This window comes from Neofelis nebulosa, chromosome 3 (genome assembly GCF_028018385.1).
Source record: "Neofelis nebulosa isolate mNeoNeb1 chromosome 3, mNeoNeb1.pri, whole genome shotgun sequence".
NCBI lineage: Eukaryota > Metazoa > Chordata > Mammalia > Carnivora > Felidae > Neofelis > Neofelis nebulosa.
Window position 1 is genome coordinate 42631484 of NC_080784.1, and position 19202 is coordinate 42650685.

General features: G+C 38.4%; 1 long non-coding RNA gene across 1 annotated transcript in view; it reads right to left on the minus strand.

The window, feature by feature from the left end:
• Nucleotides 1-8307: 8307 nt before the first annotated feature.
• Nucleotides 8308-19202, minus strand: part of LOC131506697 (uncharacterized) — a 34392-nt gene continuing 23497 nt past the window's right edge. The window contains exon 3 of the long non-coding RNA XR_009259097.1: nucleotides 8308-8949. This is a non-coding gene — a long non-coding RNA (uncharacterized LOC131506697). The remainder of the gene's footprint in view (nucleotides 8950-19202) is intronic.

The following is a 19202-nucleotide window of genomic DNA, read 5'->3' on the forward strand; positions in this document are numbered from 1 at the left end:
TGGGGGGGGTGGGGGTGTGGATGAGAGCTAGGGCTCCTCGGACTCTCAGTTCCATTATTTTGCTGCTGCCACCTTCCCCCCCTTTTATTTCTTGGCTTGTTTCACTGGTTAGCACCTCTACTATAATGTCAAATAAAAGGGGCAAAAATAAGCATCCTTTTCTTATATCCGATCTTAGGGAGAAAACATTAAGTGGAATGTTAGCTGGAGGTTTTTTACGCATGTCCTCTAGAAGTGTGAGGAAGTTCCCTTCTATTCCCAGTTTTCTAATGGTTGGGTTATTCTCCCTCCTCACTAGTCCTTTGACAGCTGAATTTTGGGCTTCTTGCTTTGTATGAAGGTTCATGCTTGACTTTTCATTTAGTACAGACCTTGATTTCTGCCTTTATGTGAGGCTTATTGCATCTGAATTTCTAGCGTTTTAGAGATGGGCAAGTGCCCTGAGGAAAACCTTGAGTTTGAGCACCTTTTTAAAAAAACATTTTTGGCTGGATCCGGGGAAGATGGCGGTGTAGGAGGATGCTGGGCTCACTGCACGTCCTGCTGATCACTTAGATTCCACCTACACCTGCCTAAATAACCCAGAAAACCGCCAGAAGACTAGCAGAACAGAGTCTCTGGAGCCAAGCGCAGACAAGAGGCCCATGGAAGAGGGTAGGAATGGCGGTGAGGCAGTGCGCGGTATACGGGCGGGTGGGAGGGAGCCGGGGCGGAGGGGCGGCCCGCTGGCCAAGCAGAGCCCCCGAGTCTAGCTTGTAAAAGTGGAGGGGCTGGATGGAGTGTGTTCCGACAACAAGCGGGACTTGACATCCGGAAGGTTATAAGCTAACAGCTCTGCTTGGAGAACGGGAGAGCTGAAAGACAACAGGAGGGAGAGTTGTTGAGCCCCGAACGACAGAGCTCAGCTTGGCAGGGAACAAAGGTGCTTGCCAGCACCATCTCCCTCACCCATCCCCCAGCCAAAATCCCAAAGGGAACCAGTTCCTGCCAGGGAACTTGCTTGTACCACGCAAACTCCCAACGCTGTGCTTCTGTGGATCCATCCCTCTGGTGGGTCTGACTCCCTCCTGGTGCCGCAGGGCCCCTCCCAAAGCGGATCTCCGAAGGAAAAGTGAGCTGAGCCTGCCCCTCCCGCCCCCCCCCCCCCCCCCCCCGTGCACCATGCCGATCCACCCCAGCTAATACACCAGATCCCCAGCACCACAAGCCTGGCAGTGTGCAAGTAGCCCAGACAGGCCACGCCACCTCACAGTGAATCCTGCCCCTAGGAGAGGGGAAGAGAAGGTACACACCAGTCTGACTGCGGCCCCGCCCACCAACGCAAGTTATTCAAGACAGCACAGGGGAAGTGCCCCGCAGTTCCGCACCACTCCAGGGACTATCCAAAATGACGAAACGGAAGAATTCCCCTCAAAAAAACATCCAGGAAATAACAACAGCTAACGAACTGATCAAAAACGATTTAAACAATATAACAGAAAGTGAATTTAGAATAATAGTCATAAAATTAATCGGTGGGCTTGAAAACAGTATAAAGGACAGCAGAGAATCTATTGCTACAGAGATCAAGGGACTAAGGAACAGCCAGAAGGAGCTAAAAAATGCTATCAATGAGCTGCAAAATAAAATGGAGACAACCACGGCTCGGATTGAAGAGGCAGAGGAGAGAATAGGTGAACTAGAAGGTAAAATTATGGAAAAAGAAGAAGCTGAGAAAAAGAGAGATAAAAAAATCCAGGAGTATGAGGGGAAAATTAGAGAACTAAGTGATGCACTAAAGAGAAATAATCTACGCATAATTGGTATTCCAGAGGAGGAAGAGAGAGGGAAAGGTGCTGAAGGGGTACTTGAAGAAATAATAGCTGAGAACTTCCCTGATCTGGGGAAGGAAAAAGGCACTGAAATCCAAGAGGCACAGAAAACTCCCTTCAGGCGTAACTTGAATTGATCTTTTGCACGACATATCATAGTGAAACTGGCAAAATACAAGGATAAAGAGAAAATTCTGAAAGCAGCTAGAGATAAACGTGCTCTAACATATAAAGGGAGACCTATAAGACTCGTGACCGATCTCTCTACTGAAACTTGGCAGGCCAGAAAGGAATGGCAGGAGATCTTCAAATGTGATGAACAGAAAAAATATGCAGCCGAGAATCCTTTATCCAGCAAGTCTGTCATTTAGAATAGAAGGAGAGATAAAGGTCTTCCCAAACAAACAAAAACTGAAGGAATTCGTCACCACTAAACCAGCCCTACAAGAGATCCTAAGGGGGATCCTGTGAGACAAAGTACCAGAGACATCGATACAAGCAGGAAACCTATGGACATCACAATGACTCTAAACCCATATCTTTCTATAATGACACTGAATGTAAATGGACTAAATGCACCAACCAAAAGACATGGGGTATCAGAATGGATAAAAAAATAAGACCTATCTATTTTCTGTCTACAAGAGACTCATTTTAGACCTGAAGACACCTTCAGATTGAGAGTGAGGGGATGGAGAACTATTTATCATGCCACTGGAAGTCAAAAGAAAGCTGGAGTAGCCATACTTATATCAGACAAACTAGACTTTAAATTAAAGGCTGTAACAAGAGATGAAGAAGGGCATTATATAATAATCACAGGGTCTATCCATCAGGAAGAGCTAACAATTATAAATGTCTATGCACCGAATATAGGAGCCCCCAAATATATAAAACAATTACTCACAAACATAAGCAACCTTATTGATAAGAATGTGGTAATTGCAGGGGACTTTAACACTCCACTTACAGAAATGGATAGATCATCTAGACACACGGTCAATAAAGAAACAAGGGCCCTGAAGGATACATTGGATCAGATGGACTTGACAGATATATTTAGAACTCTGCATCCCAAAGCAACAGAATATACTTCCTTCTCGAGTGCACATGGAACATTCTCCAAGATAGATCACATACTGGGTCACAAAACAGCCCTTCCTAAGTATACAAGAATTGAAATCATACCATGCATACTTTCAGACCACAATGCTATGAAGCTTGAAATCAACCACAGGAAAAAGTCTGGAAAACCTCCAAAAGCATGGAGGTTAAAGAACACCATACCAAAGAATGAATGGGTCAACCAGGCAATTAGAGAAGAAATTAAAAAATATATGGAAACAAACGAAAATGAAAATACAACAATCCAAACGCTTTGGGATGCAGCGAAGGCAGTCCTGAGAGGAAAATACATTGCAATCCAGGCCTATCTCAAGAAACAAGAAAAATCCCAAATACAAAATCTAACAGCACACCTAAAGGAAATAGAAGCAGAATAGCAAAGACAGCCTAAACCCAGCAGAAGAAGAGAAATCATAAAGATCAGAGCAGAAATAAACAATATAGAATCTAAAAAAACTGTAGAGCAGATCAACGAAACCAAGAGTTGGTTTTTTGAAAAAATAAACAAAATTGACAAACCTCTAGCCAGGCTTCTCAAAAAGAAAAGGAAGATGACCCAAATAAAATCATGAATGAAAATGGAATTATTACAACCAAACCCTCAGAGGTATAAGCAATCGTCAGGGTACACTATGAAAAATTATATGCCAACAAACTGGACAACCTGGAAGAAATGGACAAATTCCTAAACATCCACACACTTCCAAAACTCAATCAGGAGGAAATAGAAAGTTTGAACAGACCCATAACCAACGAAGAAATTGAATCAGTTATCAAAAATTTCCCAACAAATAAAGATTCCAGGACCAGATGGCTTCCCAGGGGAGTTCTACCAGACATTTAAAGCAGAGATAATACTTATCGTTCTCAACCTATTCCAAAAAATAGAAAGGGAAGGAAAACTTCCAGACTCCTTCTATGAAGCCAGTATTACTTTGATTCCTAAACCAGACAGAGACCCAGTAAAAAAAGAGAACTACAGGCCAATATCCCTGATGAATATGGATGCAAAAATTCTCAATAAGATACTAGCAAATCGAATTCAACAGCATATAAAAAGAATTATTCACCATGATCAAGTGGGATTCATTCCTGGGATGCAGGGCTGGTTCAACATTCGCAAATCAATCAACGCGATACATCACATTAATAAAAGAAAAGATAAGAACCATATGATCCTGTCAATTGATGCAGAAAAGGCCTTTGACAAAATTCAGCAACGTTTCTTAATAAAAACCCTCGAGAAAGTCAGCATAGAAGGAACATACTTAAAGATCATAAAAGCCATTTATGAAAAGCCCACAGCTAACATCATCCTCAATGGGGAAAAGCTGAGAGCTTTTTCCCTAAGATCAGGAACACGACAGGGATGTCCGCTTTCACCGCTGTTGTTTAACATAGTGTTGGGAGTTCTAGCATCAGCAATCAGACAACAAAAGGAAATCAAAGGCATCAAAATTGGCAAAGATGAAGTCAAGCTTTCGCTTTTTGCAGATGACATGATATTATACGTGGAAAATCCGATAGACTCCACCAAAAGTCTGCTAGAACTGATACATGAATTCAGCAAAGTTGCAGGATACAAAATCAATGTACAGAAATCAGTTGCATTCTTATACACTAACAATGAAGCAACAGAAAGACAAATAAAGAAACTGATCCCATTCACAATTGCACCAAGAAGCATAAAATACCTAGGAATAAATCTAACCAAAGATGTACAAGATCTGTATGCTGAAAACTATAGAAAGCTTATGCAGGTAATTGAAGAAGATATAAAGAAATGGAAAGACATTCCCTGCTCATGGATTGGAAGAATAAATATTGTCAAAATGTCAATACTACCCAAAGCTATCTACACATTCAATGCAATCCCAATCAAAATTGCACCAGCATTCTTCTCGAAACTAGAACAAGCCATCCTAAAATTAATATGGAACCACAAAAGGCCCCGAATAGCCAAAGTAATTTTGAAGAAGAAGACCAAAGCAGGAGGCATCACAATCCCAGACTTTAGCCTCTACTACAAAGCTGTAATCATCAAGACAGCATGGTATTGGCACAAAAACAGACACATAGACCAATGGAATAGAATAGAAACCCCAGAACTATACCCACAAACGTATGGCCAACTAATCTTTGACAAAGCAGGAAAGAACATCCAATGGAAAAAAGACAGTCTCTTTAACAAATGGTGCTGGGAGAACTGGACAGCAGCATGCAGAAGGTTGAAACTAGACCACTTTCTCACACCATTCACAAAAATAAACTCAAAATGGATAAAGGACCTGAATGTGAGACAGGAAACCATCAAAACCCTAGAGGAGAAAGCAGGAAAAGACCTCTCTGACCTCAGACGTAGCAATCTCTTATTTGACACATCCCCAAAGGCAAGAGAATTAAAAGCAAAAATGAACTACTGGAACCTTATGAAGATAAAAAGCTTCTGCGCAGCAAAGGAAACAACCAACAAAACTAAAAGGCAACCAACGGAATGGGAAAAGACATTTGCAAATGACATATGGGACAAAGGGCTAGTATCCTAAATCTATAAAGAGCTCACCAAACTCCATACCTGAAAAACAAATAACCCAGTGAAGAAATGGGCAGAAAACATGAATAGACACTTCTCTAAAGAAGACATCCGGATGGCCAACAGGCACATGAAAAGATGCTCAACGTCGCTCCTCATCAGGGAAATACAAATCAAACCACACTCAGATATCACCTCACGCCAGTCAGAGTGGCCAAAATGAACAAATCAGGAGACTATAGATGCTGGAGAGGATGTGGAGAAACAGGAACCCTCTTGCACTGTTGGTGGGAATGCAAACTGGTGCAGCCACTCCGGAAAACAGTGTGGAGGTTCCTCAAAAATAGACCTACTCTATGACCCAGCAATAGCACTGCTAGGAATTTACCCAAGGGATACAGGAGTACTGATGCATAGGGGCACTTGTACCCCAATGTTTATAGCAGCACTCTCAATAATAGCAAATTATGGAAAGAACCTAAATGTCCATCAACTGATGAATGGATAAAGAAATTGTGGTTTATATACACAATGGAGTACTACGTGGCAAAGAGAAAGAATGAAATATGGCCCTTTGTAGCAACATGGATGGAACTGGAAAGTGTTATGCTAAGTGAAATAAGCCATACAAAGACAGATACCATATGTTTTCACTCTTATGTGGATCCTGAGAAACTTTACAGAAACCCATGGGGGATGGGAAGGAAAAAAAAAAAAGAGGTTAGAGTGGGAGAGAGCCAAATCATAAGAGACTCTTAAAAACTGAGAACAAACTGAGGGTTGATGGGGGGTGGGAGGGAGGAGAGGGTGGGTGATGGGTATTGAGGAGGGTACCTTTTGGGATGAGCACTGGGTGTTGTATGGAAACCAATTTGACAATAAACTTCATATATTAAAAAAAAAAGAAAAAAATTTTTGTGTACTATATGTAATTTACATATATATGCATACATTTCCATATTTTTGAGACATTTTTCATTAAACAATTTATCTTAGCTATGTTTCAGTGTCAGTATAGATCTACATTATCACTTTAAATGCCTTTGTATTATTTAATGTATGAATAAACAATAACTTATAATTTGAATTCCCTCTTTTTGAACATTTAAATTGTTTCAGAAATTTTAGTATTATAGGCAACACTGAAATGAACATTTTTATAATTGTTTTTGATCACTATTATTACTTGTTTTTTGTGGGGCTTGAACTCATGACCCTGAGATCAAGACCTGAGCTGAGATCAAGTTAGATGTGTAACTGACTGAGCCACCCAGGCATCCCACTTACTATCATTCCTTTAAAAAAATTCCTTGAAGATTTGTTGGGTCAAAAAATATGCACATTTTAATGTTTTTATTAAGTATTGCCAAATAATACTCCAGAAAATGTGTACCATTTTACCCTTTCACTTGCAGCATGTGAAAAGGCATTTTCTTCACATTATGGAACAATGATGGGGATTTTTAAATTTTGCCAACAAAACAGGTGAATAGTAGTGTCTCCTTGTTATTTTAATTTTCATCTTTTTTATTAGTAGTGCAAGAGAGCATTTTTATATCTATTAGCCACTATAGGTTTTTAAAGTTGACATGGCCTTTAAGGTTAATTTAAGCAAATGGTTTATTTTATAGATTAGTAAATCAGGATCCTGAGATTTTATCTGAATTAATTTGATTCATCTGATGTCACATATTGTACAAGTGACAACAGCAGTTCTCTAAATTGAGTCTTCTGACCCCAAGTCCAGTGTTCTTTTTCCTACCTTAAAGGCCAACAAATTACAGCAAGAGGCCAATTTGGTTTGCCACCTGTCTTTACATGGTATGTGAGATAAAAATGGCACTTATATTTTTAAATGATTTTTAAAAATTTAAAAAGAACATTTCAGCGTACATAAAAAGTATGCAGAATTAAAATTTCAACATCCATAAATAAGTCTTATTGGATTGCAGCCACACTTATTCATTTATGGTTGTCTGTGGCTGGTTTTGTGCTACAATGGCAGAGTAATTGCAACAGAAATTGTATGACCTTCAAATCCTAAGATATTTGCTATCTGGCCATGCACAGACAAATTGTGGACTCTTTTTCTATACCACACATTGTCTTCACTTTCAGTGAAGCCAAAAGAACAAATTCCTAATTGGGCCTCCAGAGGGAGACATTGAGGAGGGTCTTCAGATAGGGTTTGGTTTGTTTTGAGTCATACCAGACACTAATGATTTTATATACAACTCATGTATATTTCAAAACTTACTCCTATATTCAAAGGCCATATAGCTCAAAATAAAATATCCATGAGAAACATGTGTAATGCTTTAGAAAAGCAGCTTAAAACCCCACTAAGATGATGGAAATCAGGCTGAATTGCTGTTTAACAGATGGAGAAGAGGAAGTGAGTTTGGGGTGTCATTGAGGGATGGTTTGTAGAATGTTATGATCAAGTTTTGGATGTTGAGAACTTAAAGTCCACGTCTAGAATCAAGCTGATCTGGGTCTAATCCTGACGCTGCCATTTTAATACTTTGTGGTAGTAAATACACAGTTCCATTGAGCCTAATTTTTTCACATCAATAATATTCCATACATTTAAATATATAGGCCATCTGGAACATAAGGTGATTTTCTCATTTTACCAATAAAAAAATTTCTAAAAACTTGAGTATGTTTTTAGGAAAGTAAATGAAATAGTCAAATGTCTACCTGTAATAGTTTATTAATATAGTTTCAGACATTTTAAATTTCCTATATTAGATATATTAATTCAAAAGTAGTACTTCATTAATTCTCACACTTTAAGAAATAATTTTATTCAAAGTTTTCATAAATGGTTTTAATTTAATGGAATTGGCATCAACTAGAGTTATTTTTTGAGTTATTTAACACAGTTTTCAGGAGCATATACTCTTACTTTCATTATGTTGTTTGATATACAGTACCTTTGAATCTTAGTATGAAGCTGTTCTTGGAAATTTTTCCAGGCTACAGTTTCTCATTCACATGCTAGTATGGTAGATGGTCCTTTACACATTTGTGATTTCTGCCATCTAACTACTTGTTAGATTGTTTCCTATTTTTTTTTTTTTAATTTCTGTAGCTGGAGTGGAGGGCTACAACAGCACCTGGCTCAAAGGGACCCAAACCATCTCTGACAAAATCCAAAGGGCAGAGAGATGAGTCAGAAACCAGAAAGGAATGTATTTCTGTGAGGCCAACACCAAGAAGACAGTGAGCTGATGTCTCAAAGACTGTCTCCAAAATGCTGAAAATACTTCCAGGTTTATATAAGAAAAATGTGGGACAAAGCTCAGTGGGTACCAATGTGCAGGTGAGTAGTAAAGGTCAAGTTAATCACTGTCTTGGGGTCAATCACACAGGGTCTTGCTGGCTCAGGCAGTCCTTATTGCTTGAGGTGGCAGTTTGGTTCTCATCACCAGGATGCTCTGCCTGCAGGATATTTTGCCTGAGTTAAGAAACAAACTGGAAAGAAGAACTTACTCAGTTAGGAAGTACAGACTGAGGTCAAAATGGAGGTAGTTGAAATCCTCTTTCATTTAGCAATAATTGTATAGTTGCACACAGTTTTTAAAAATGATACAGAAGGATCCTGTGTCCCTTTACCCAGTTTCCTCCAAAATGGGAACACTTTGCAAAACTATGGTACAATATCATAATAAGAAAATTGACATTGATACAATCTACTGATCTTATTCAGATCTCCCAGTTACACATATACTCATGTGTGTATGTGTGTTTACCTCTATACAATTTTATTACATATAAGTTTGTGTGCCCACCATCACAGTCAAGCTACAGGACTGTTCCATCACCACAAGATTACTTCTGGTTGTTCTTTTATAGCCATGCCCACCTCCAAGCACTCATCAGCTATTCTCTTTGGCAACCAATAATCTGCTATTTCCATAATTTTGTTACTTCAAGAATGTTACATAAATGGAAACATACATATATAAACTTTTGGGGTTGACTTTTTTCCCACTCAACATAATTCCCTTGAGATTCATCAAAATAATTATCTGTATCATTAGTTCATCCCTTTCTACTGTATTTTTTTTAAATTTTTAAATGTTTTTTTATTTTTAAGAGAGAGAGAGAGACAGAGAGCAAATGGGGAAGAGGCAGAGAGAAGGAGACAGAGTCCAAAGCAGGCTCCAGGCTCTGAGCTGTCAGCACAGAGTCTGACGCGGGGCTTGAAATCATGAACCGAGCCAAAGTTTTGTAACCTGAGCCAAAGTTGGCTGCTGAACCGACTAAGCAACCCAGGCACCCCTATTCCTTTTTACCATTGAGTTGCATTCTACAGTATGGATTTATCACAGTTTATTTAACCATTCATCCACTGAAGGACATCTGGGTCGTTTCCAAAATGTAGCTTTTATAAATAAATTTGCTCTGAACATTCATGATCCACTTTTGTCTAAAATAAGTTTTAATTTTAAAATGATCTTTAGGGACTCCTGAGTGGTGCAGTTGGTTAAGCATCTGACTTTGGCTCAGGTCATGATCTTGTGGTTAGTGGGTTCAAGTCCTGCATCGGGCTCCGTGCTGATAGATCAGGGCCTGAAGCTTGCTTCAGATTCGGCGTCTCCCTGTCTCTCTGCCCCTCCCTTGCTTGTGCTCTCTTTCTTTCTAAAAAATGAATAAACATTAAAAAATTAATAAAATAATATTTAGAAGGTTATTGACTACGAACATTTGCAATTTTGAATTCATGTCCCCAAGGAATGTATTCATTAATTTCTCAAATATTTATTATTTTCTATGTGCCAGGTAGTGTTCTAGGTGCAGAATACATAGGTAAACAAAGTTCCTGTTTTCTTGGAGTTTACATTCTAGTGAAAAATGACAAGCCAAATATATGTATATAATAATTATAATTATAATTATTAAAAGGGTGCTACTTTTTTTGCTTCTTCTTCTCCTCCTCCTCCTCCTTCTCCTCCTCCTCCTCCTCCTCCTTCTTCTTCTTCTTCTTCACCTGATCCTATCAGTTGACTTGTAGCCATCCACAACTAGTATTAGTTGGGTCTCTTCTGGCTCATGTGTCTTCTCTAAGCAGTAGTTTTTTATTCAAAATAAAGTTATTGAGAGAACTCCAGGTAATGTGAGGGACTTCATAAGTTTAGTGAAGGCAACTTCCTTTTTTTTTTTCTGACGGAAGCTTTGAGACAAAGTATTGCCTTATATTTAGGCTGATGCTGTCTTGTCTTGCAATATTACTATGATAGAACCCCATAGAGCTAATGCTGTTTTGGGGGATGAGAGTGTGTGTCTGTTGCTGTTGTCCTCATTTAAAGGAAATTGCTTTTGATCTTCCTTACTGCTAGGGTTTAAAGGATTGCACTTTAAATGCAATTTTTAAAAGTTACCAGAAGCCATGTTAATCTGTTCCAGTAAAGATATCATCAGTAGCTTTAAGTCTACTAATTGGTTAAATTTACAATTTACAGTGTGTTGTCATCTGCTTTAATCCATCTGATTTCTATAGGGCAATATAAGTAAATTACACATGGATATGGCGACAACCACCTTTTTGCATCCTTATGTCTTTGGTGGTGATGCCAATCTCTGCAATTCTTTTTGACATGAAGTTTTGCCTTTGATTTACCTTCTTGGGAGGGGGACTTTAAGAGTGGGAACAGTTTTAAGAACTTATACTTGGTCCTTCTTAACAAAATGGCCCTTACTTTACAGGACAGGGAAGCAGCATGAGGGTCTTGTTAGTTTTGAATATACTCAATCACATTTATGCACTCAGTGGCCAAAGAACTAATCATAAGTTCCCTGTGAGATGAAACTGGCTGAGTGTTCCATATATCATCTGACATTCATAAGCTCCCACTCTGAATGGGAGGCCATAATGGTATTTTGTGTCCTTGGTATCTGTGCTGGCTCAGATGCTGTATTTAGTAGCCCTCTAAAGATTTGGTTATTCTCCTTTCTCATCTTTTGTGCTGTGGCCTTTTGTGTAACTCTGTTACCTTGGTAATGAAATCCTGGGCTTGTGGTCTGTCCTGCAGCTACAGAAGATAAGGGTATCTTTACACACTGCCAGAACTGCTGTCTGACTTTCACAGGAAGACTTGAGTTGATAGACTAACCTGAACCTAACATTTTTTTCAAGACTTCTGAAGTGTTTATAATAGTAAGCCAACTCTGCAACCATTATGAATACCCATGTCCCCATACCATTTAAAAACTATTGTTTCTGCCTGTGTCAAAGAGTCACTGTCATCTGTGTTTCCTTTCAATCCACCAAAGGTGAAATTGTTAGTTATTGTGATGTTACTGCATGCCAGGCATTATCCACCTCACATTTTGTATCAACTGTCAACCTAGATTCTCTTTAGGTAGAAAGCAGAGCCTGAGACAAGGGTTTGCATGTAGGTTGTTTGTTTTAGGAAGTGATGTCAGGGAGTAGAGTTGGAGGTCTTGGAGGAGGAAAGGAAGCCAATATAAGAGTATGCTATCAACTATCACCTTTATGGGTAACCGGGACTCAGTACTGCTGTGACCCATTGATGAACTCTACATTCCTCAGAATTATCCTCCTAAGAGGCAGGGAGGGAGCACTGAATCCTGAATCCCTGACAGTTAAGGATTGCTCCATGAGGTTATCTCCCTGCATTTGCATGTTTACACTCATGAATTATGGCTTTCCACAGACATCTCAAACATAGCTCAGAGAGGTGAGGGCAGAAAACAAGGATATGAATTTCAGTGGAGACAAGATACTTTTGGATTAGTCATGTGTGAAGGTGGTTGTCACAGCAAAGACTGGGGATAAAGGTGGGCCAAGAGGATATAAGGGGGCAAAAGGTGCCCTTTTCATCACCTTGTCCCTTTTTGTCCTTTTTCCTCATTTTAATTCTTTGTAGGTGCCAAATAATGTTGGATATCTTGTACTGGCCTCCTAACTTTCAAGTGGCTGAACTTTCTACCATTAGATTTACACTGTTTGCTTTAGATTATAATAGTCAGCATTCAGTAGGAATATTTGAGTGTATTGGGAAGGAGATCAAAACACATCAAGAACAGGGGCTTGTATACATGATTGGGCAGATTGGGACCAGACTGTGTAAATGTTTTCACTTATCCTAGGAAAATGAGAAAAATAAAGGCAATAGAGTTATTTATTCATGAAGTGAGAAATGAACAATTTAAAAGACCTGTACTTATCTTGAGATCATATCCTTAAGTATTTTGGGGGAGCCATGTCTGTTTTGAAAGATGAAATGATGTAAGCAAATATTTTCTAAAAAGCATTTTATATGACAAAATAGAAATTTGGAAACTGCAAGTCTGTCTCTTTGTTTTTCTTATCTTTAAAAATGTACTGGTCTGCAAGGTCCCTAATTTGGACAATCCCTAATCTAGAGCATGGAGTCCCATCAGAGAGCAGGCCTGGAATTGGTCCCCAGGAAAAGGGAGAACTGGATAATTAGAGGTTGCTCTGGGAACAGTAAAGACTTGGCTGAGAGAGAGGGAGAGAGAGAGAGAGAGAGAGAGAGAGAGAGAGAGATCTTGTCCACCTTGTGTCCATGCCTAGCACTGGAGCCAGAATGGTAGATGTACAAGAGAGGATGGGCCGAGAGTAATTCTGATGGAGATAGAGAACACTTCTTTTTCTCTTGGCTCACCAAAAACCTATCAAGGTGCTAAAGAAAATCTCATTTCTTACCCAGCTGGGTGGCTGTGATCAACAAAAGACTGAGATGGGCTAGAGAAATTTATGTCTATCTATATTTTCAGTACCAGCTGGCTTTGTGGTTGAGTGAAAGACCTGGCCCTCAGACTAGGACTTCCAACAGTATGTTGAATAACAGTGGTGGGAGTGGGACATCCTTGTGTGTTCCTGACCTTAGGGGGAAAGCTCTCAGTTTTTCCCCATTGAGGATGATATTAACGGTGGGTCTTTTGTATATGGCTTTTATAATCTTGAGGTATGATCCTTCTATCCCTACTTTCTTGAGCGTTTTTATCAAGAAAGGATATATTTTGTCAAATGCTTCCTCTGCATCTGTTGAGAAGATGTTTCTTTTATTTTAACGAAGGAATTTTAATAATCTTTCTTTTGTTAGTGTGATGTATCACATTGATTGATTTGCAGATATTGAACCAACCCAGCATCACAGGTATAAATCCCACTTGATATTTGGTGAATAATTCTTTTAATGTACTGTTGGATCCATTTTGCTAGTACCAGAGAAATTGGTCTGTAGTTCTTCATTGTAGGGGGGTCTTTGCCTGGTTTTGGAATCAAGGTAATGCTGGCCTCACAGAACGAGTTTGGAAGTTTTCCTTCCATTTCTGTTTTTTGGAACAACTTCAAAAGAATAAACTTTAACTCTTGTTTAAATGTTTAGTCGAGTTCTCCTGGAAAGCCATCCAGCCCTGGATTGTCATTTTTGGGAGAGTTTTGACTACTTATTCAATTTCTTTGCTGGTTACAGGTCTGTTCAAATTTTCTATTTCTTCCCATTTCAGGTTTCTTCCTGTTAAACATAGAAACATAGTTTATATGTTTCTGGGAATTTGTCCATTTATTCCAGATTGTCCAATTTGTTGGCATATAATTGCTCATAATATTCTTTTATTATTGTTTCTATTTCTGTGGTGTTGGTTGTGATCTCTCCTCTTTCATGTGTAATTTTATTCATTTAGGTCCTTTACTTTTTCTTTTTGTCCAATCTGGCTAGGGATTTATCAATTTTGTTAATTCTTCCAAAGAGCCAGCTCCTGGTTTCATTGATCTGCTCTACTGTTTGTTTGTTTTTAATTTCAATATCATTGATTTCTGCTCTAACCTTCTATTCTTTGTTTTTAAAATTTTTAAAAACGTTTTTTATTTATTTTTGAGATACAGAGAGACAGAGCATGAGCAGGGGAGGGGCAGAGAGAGAGGGAGACACAGAATCTGAAGCAGGATCTAGGCTCTGAGCTGTCAGCACAGAGCCCAATGCGGGGCTTGAACTCACAGAGTGTGAGATCATGATCTGAGCTGAAGCTGGACACTCAACCAATGGAGCCACCCAGGTGCCCCTGCTCTAACCTTTATTATTTCCCTTCTTTTGCTGGTTTGGGCTTTTTCTGCTGTTCTTTTCCCAGTTCAATTTGGTATAAGGTTAGGTTGTGTATTTGAGACCTTTCATCCTTCTTTAGGAAGGCCTGGATTGCTATATACTTGCTTTTTAGTACTGCCTTTGCTGCATCCCAGAGGTTTTTGACTGTTGTGTTTTCATCTTTATTGGCTTCCATGTACTTTTTAATTTCCTCTTTAATTTACCAGTTAACCCATTCATTCTTTAGTAGGGCATTCTTTAATCTTCCAGTATTCCTGGTCTTTCTAAATTTTTTCTTGTGGTTGATTTTAAGTTTCATAACATTGTGGTCTGAAAATATGCATGGTATGATCTTGATCTTTTTGTACTTGTTGAGGGATGATTTTTATGTAATCTATTCTGGAGAATGTTCCAAGTATACTTGAGAAGAATGTGTATTCTGCTGCTTTAGGATTGAATGTTCTGAATATATCTGTTAAGTCCATCTAGTCCAGTGTGTCATTCAAAGCCCTTGTTTCCTTGTTAGCATGATAGATGGCTCTCCATCCCCTTTCAATTTGCAGGTGTCTTTAGGTCTAAAATGAGTCTCTCTAACAATAAGCTACATATAGATGGGTCTTGTTTTCTTACCCATTCTGATACCTTATGTCTTTTGATTGGAGTGTTTAGTCCACTGATACTTAGAGTGAATACAGAAAGATATGAATTTAGTGCCATTGTGTTGCCTGAAGGGTTGGTGTTTCTGGTGATGTTCTCTAGTCCTTTCTAGTCTTTGTTGCTTTTGGTCTTTTTTGTTTTGTGTTATCTTTTCTCCACTCAAGGAGTTCCCCTTAAAATTTCTTGCAAGGCTGGTTTAGTGGTCACAAACTCCTTTAGTTTTTGTTTGTCTGGGAAACTCTCTATCTCTGCTTCCATTTTGAATAGCAACCTTGCTGGAAAAGTAATCTTGGCTGTATATTTTTCTGACTCAACACATTGAATATACCCTGCCACTCCTTTCTGGCCTGCCTAATTTCTGTGGATAGGTCTGCTGCAAACCTAATCTATCTTCCCTTATCAGTTAAGGAATTTTTTCTCTTGCTGCTTTCATAATTCTTTCCTTGTCTGTGTATTTTGTGAATTTGACCATGCTATGCCTTGGTGATGGTCAGTTTTTGTTGAATCTAATGGGAGTCTCTGTGCTCCTTGGGTTTTGATGTTTGTGTCCTTCCCAGATTAGGAAAATTTTCTGTTATAGTTTGCTCATGTAAATCTTCTTCCCTCTTTCCTCTCTCTTCATCTTCTGGGACTCCTATGATTCAGATGTTATTCCTTTTTTAAAAAGTCACTGAGTCCTCTAAGTCTTGTATCATGCTCTTTTGCCTTTGTTTCCCTCTTTTATTCTGCTTCATTATTCTCCATCATTTTATCTTCTAAATTGCTGATTTGTTACTCTGCTTCATCCACCCTTGCTGTTGTGGAATTATTCAAGATTGCATCTCAGTTATAGCATTTTTAATTTTGGTATGACTAGATTTTTTTCTTTTATCTCCACAGAAAGGGATTCTCTGGTGTCTTCTAAGCTTTTATTCAACCCCAGCTAGTAGTATTATTATCGTGGTTCTAGTTCAGATATCTTACTTTTATTTGTGTGGGTTAAGTCCCTGGCTGTCATTTCTTCCTGTTCTTTCTTTTTAGGTGAATTCCTTTGTTTTGTCATTTTGGAGGAAGAAAAAAAAATTAATAAAATAAAAATTAAAATTAAGAAATTAAAATCAAAACAAAAAATCAAATAAAGGAAGCTATATCCTAGGTGTGTTTTGGTGTGCTTGTTGAAAGAAGCTTGATAGAATAGAAAAAAAAAGAGAAAGGAAAGAAATAAAGTTAAGAAAAAATTTAATAATTAAAAACAATTTTTAAAATTTATATAATAAAATTGAATAAAATAAAATAAAGAAAATGAAATAGAATAGTAAATTTAAAAAAAAGTAAAAAAAAATGTTTCTCTTTCTGTATCCAAGAAAGAGCAAGAAGAGAAATCAAGAAAAAAGAAAACAATTTAAGTAAAAACAGAAGCAAAGAAAATGAACAAATAAGTGACCAGCAAACAGAATGAAACCTGAATGAAGTTACATCCATTTTCCCCTAGAATTGGAACTATGAAGCCTTCTATAATATGTACACTAAGCAGGTGGAGTGACTTATGCTCATCTTCTGGGGGATGTGCTTGGAAGGCTCAGTTGGGCAGTCTCCATTCTCCACTAGGTGGCGCTGCTGAGCTTACTGGGGTGGATCAGTGTGTGTGCATGCATGCGGGGAGAGGTGGAAATGGCTTTACCCAGCTCCCTAGTCTCTGGTGCAGGAACTTCACACTCTTACCCACGATCAAGCATCCCTCCTTTGGCTCAGGCCTCTGTCCACTCCCCACCTCTACCCTGTGTCCAAGCTGTCCGCCTGCAAGGCAGCACTTCCCTCCAGAGTTTTATCTCAGATGGGGTTGTGTTTCAAAATCCCACACTTCAGAGACCCCTGTGCTGGACCTGTGCTGACTCTCTGGGGGAGGGTCTCACTGAGCAATGGCTGGTGCCAGCTTGCCCAAGAAAAATGGTTTGGTGCTGACCTACCTGCATTTCAGAGATGAGACAAGTTCAGAGTCTCCATGCTACTTTCCCATCTTAACTCCTTCCTCAGAAGTCACACACTTTAGGGGCACCTAGGTAGCTCAGTTGGTTGAGCATCTGAATCTTGATCTCAGCTCAGGTCATTATCTCATGGTTTGTAAGTTCGAGACCCATGCCAGGCTCTGTGCTGACAGTGGGGGCCCTCCTTGGGATTCTTTCTCTCTCTTCCTCTTTCTCTGTCCCTCTCTGGGTGGCTCTCTTTCTCTCTCAAAATAAATAAATAAACTTAAAAAAAAAAGAATTCACACATTTTAGGTTAATCATCTTCCCAATGTTTAACATTTTTATTACCAATAGATTTACAGCTTACTGACCTTTAAATTAGCTATACTTTCTTGTTTGCTTTTAATTTTTTTAAAATAATATGGATAAATTATTTTTCTGGCTTAAAAAAAGTTTCCTATAAAAAAGTTTTCCTAAAGATTGCAAAAACAGTTGTTATATTTTGGGAATTTTAGCATTTCTCACAATGTCAAGTACGTTAAGAAAGCTTTCATATTTAGAAAGGGAACTGAAAAAAAAGAGAATCTACCTTATAATTCTTTCTTCTATTTTATTGAGTTTAACTTTTGACACGTTTTATCTGATATGTCTCATTTCTCAGATATCACAATCAGTAGTTTCTCTTCTCTGAAGCTTAGTTTTTATTTTGCCATTAAGCTTCTTCAAACAGATTGGTATGATTTTTCAATTTTTAAAATCCTAGATTATCTGTCTTTATCTCCAAGTTATCTATGAGTATTGCAAACACAGATAAGCTTTTTTTCCCCACACAATTCAGATGATGGAGAAATGCAAAGCCGATGGAAAGATAAGGAAGAGTATGTGACACACAAAAGGTACAAGGCAGAAAGAACAAGTTTATCAGAATCTCAGCCTTAGATCATTCATGTGAAAATGTTCTCAATTTAAAAATACAGAAGTGTCTTCTCCAACATCAAATTCTTTGTTTTCTGTCGTGTATAGTAGTTTTGATAACAAAATGTTTCTTGGATCGAACAAAAGAAATCCCCATCAAATAATTTTGTTTTCTTTATTAATCTAGTTTTTTGCCTTAAAAAATAATTATAAGTGAAACAACCTTTGGTCTTTGTAGGCAAAGATGCCTCAGACATTGAGAAACTGTAGATACTTTACAATAAAAAGAATTACTGATAATGGACACTTACAGGTTTTGCTTCTATGAAGAACCTTGACTAAGATTTTGGTAATGAAAGAGGTTCTAGAGGAACAGAATTTTAAGAATGGATTTTCTGAATTGGTTCTGGGGTTTATGGAATTGATTCTCCAATCTGATTAGATTTAAAGATGCTAATGATTCTATTTCTAGTAGTAAAGGGAACATAGCATAGTCCATGCTATGATCTGGCTTTTGAGATATACAAAATAGCTCCATTGTCCACTCCTAATCACTCACAATAAACAAGAATCTGGATGCCTGTGTATATGATACTTCCAAACATTTTTGTTAAACTAATGAATATAATGAGATTTGTTGTTTGCTCCTATTGTCACTGGACAAAGTGGGGAAAGAAAAGAATGAGCTCAGAGATTTGAAGCTCAGCTCATGTGCCACATAAGTGACCTGAAAACTTCTATATGTACCCAGAAGGAGACATTTATCTTCTGTAGCTGCAGGGCTGAAATTGCTGAAAGTCAAATCCAGGATCTTATCTTGTAACTGACTGAATTACAAGGAAAATGGAACTCCTAGATTTGCAGTTTGTCTACTGTTAAAGTGATGGCATTGTTAGGGAAGAAATGGGATCTTAAAAGTTGGAATGGGAATATGTGGGAAGACCCTGATAAAGCTGGGGATATTGAGTAAACTCTAGTAAGTTTTATCAGTGGAAGCAGCTTCTCCACTCCCCATAGAAGTGGCCTGTCTACCCATTTGAGGGAATTAAGCTTGCATTGCCTGAGGAAATGGTAATGGACTCCCCTGATACAGTGGCCATTCAAGACAATGCTGTTGCCCTCACTGTTTTTT